Genomic DNA, 2255 nt, shown 5'->3' on the forward strand with positions numbered 1-2255 from the left:
TGTCAGCCAATCCATCCTGCAGGGTGCCAGCTAGCTCAAGTCTGGCACTTCTTCGCTGCTTCTGAATTGTCTTTCCCTCCCCCTGCTTCTCAGTCTGACTCCTCAACTTTGTGATGTTCAGGGCTCCTAGATTGTTACATATAATCCATTCACTTGTATTTTTGGGTCTTTGTTTAAGAGGGTCCACAGGAAGAGTCTGACTATTCTGCCATCTTGGCCACACCTCCAGTAATCTAAATTAGGTTCTTAATAACTTGCATTTGTTTCCCTCATGTGAACATTTTATAAGTGGACATAAAACTTTAATCACTTTTTAATAAAGCTATATACACATTTTTTTTTTTTTTTTGCTGGATTGAATTCTCCCTCTCTGGAATGCCTCTGTCTCCATTACAACTAGTCCATATTACCCCTCTGCTGCATGTCAGGTGGTGACAGAGATGTTGTTAGTTTCTGTGGAGACCCCATGTGTGCAGAGGTGAATGACTCCATAGGATTTTCAAGGCTGTGACCTTTCAGAAGCAGATCTTAGTACTCCCCAAATATCTGTGTGCTTTTCTGCATTCTGCATATGTATCTATATGGAGTCTTGTGATTAATTCTCTCCAGTGGGAAGTGAGCAGAAATTGTGTCACTTCTGGTTCAAGGCAGTTAGGAGTGTTATATATCCTCCCCTTGCTCTTTCAGGCAGCTGGAAAAGAAAGACTCCAAGAGGGCGTACTTGCAAGATGAAACTTGGGGTCTCTGAATCACTGTTGAAGGACAGCAGCACAGGATAGGCTACCCTACCCTATCTATCTTTGACATGAGCAAGAAATTAACCTTTCTTGTGTTGAGTTGCTGAGATTTCAGGATTTGTTACTGTAGCATGGTCTAATGTTATTTAAATAATATATAGATACATTATTAGAGAGAGTAAAATGGAATTACTTTTTTTTTTTTTTTAAAGCAAGTTATTATTTGATACCTGGTTTTTTATATAGTGATTCTTTTCTGATCTTGAAATTCTACTCCTAGGGCTGTACCCTAAGAAGATCTATACAGCGATGGATGACTACTTTTGCTTACTAAAACTGTATTTACTATATGATTCCAATTTAGCTTTTAAAAAACCCCAATACAAATAGATACTCATATTTACATATGCAAATATACACTATAAAAGTTGAGAAGAAATACACCAAATTATTCATTCTGCTTTTGTCATTATTGGGGGCAGAAGACGGTAGTAGATATTACAAGAATTTTTCTTTTTCATTAAAAATGTTCTAGGTTTCTTTTTCCTTTTCTGGAGATGCTGTGTAGAGACATTCAAAATGGTCCAGTGTTTGACCTACCATCACAGGCTGTCCTACAATACAGCCTCTAGCAAAACTAGGCTGTCCTGAATCCCTAGTAATAGAATTGTTTCCTTTTATACCGAAAAGGTTGGTAAAGCACCAAAATCCACATGCGGTGTGTGCCCAGGCCAACTTCTAGGGGTTCGTGCTGTGAGACCTAAAGTTCTCAGGAGGTTGTCCAAAACAAAAAACACATGTCAGCAGGGCCTCTGGTGGTTTCATGTGTGCTACATGTGTTTGTGACAGGACCAAACATGCTTTTCTTATTGAGGAGCAGAAAATCATTGTGAAAGTGTTGAAGGCACAAGAAGAGTCAGAAAGCTAAATTAAAAAAAAAAAAATGAAGTTTTCTGAATAACAAAAAAATCAAATGGCAGAAAACAGTTCTGTACTTTTAAAATTCCGTTTAAAACTATTAGTTTTATAATTAGGAAGAAAAATAACAAATGTCATAAAAGAAAAATTTAAAAAGATAAATAAAAGTACACCCCAAAAAGGATATACAGATGGAAAATAAGCAGATGAAAAGATGTTCAACATCTTTTGCTATTAGAGAAATGAAAATCAAAACCATGATGTAATACCACTATAAAAACAAAATAAAACAAAAACCTCGTTACTAACAAGTTAATTCCAACTTGTGGCACTACACACCTATTAAAATGGCTAAAATAAAATAAAATAAATACTGACAATATTAAGTTCTGACTTTGTGGAGCACCTGGAACTCTCATTCATTGCTGGTGGGAAAGAGCTTGGCAGTTTATTTTAAAGTTAAACAGTAACTTACCGTATGACCCAGCAATCCCACTCCTAGGCGTTTACCCTAGAAAAATAAAAACTTATGCTCACATAAAAACCTATACACGAATGTTTACAGGAACTCCATTCATAATAGCCAAAGCCTGAAAATGA

At 36.3% G+C, this 2255-nt stretch overlaps 1 pseudogene; it reads left to right on the forward strand.

The window, feature by feature from the left end:
* Positions 1-1307: 1307 nt before the first annotated feature.
* On the forward strand, positions 1308-1665 carry LOC101342526 (60S ribosomal protein L34 pseudogene; annotated as a pseudogene).
* The last annotated feature ends 590 nt before the right edge of the window (positions 1666-2255 follow it).

Source organism: Trichechus manatus, unplaced genomic scaffold (genome assembly GCF_000243295.1).
Source record: "Trichechus manatus latirostris isolate Lorelei unplaced genomic scaffold, TriManLat1.0 scaffold00127, whole genome shotgun sequence".
NCBI classification, from domain to species: Eukaryota; Metazoa; Chordata; class Mammalia; order Sirenia; family Trichechidae; genus Trichechus; species Trichechus manatus.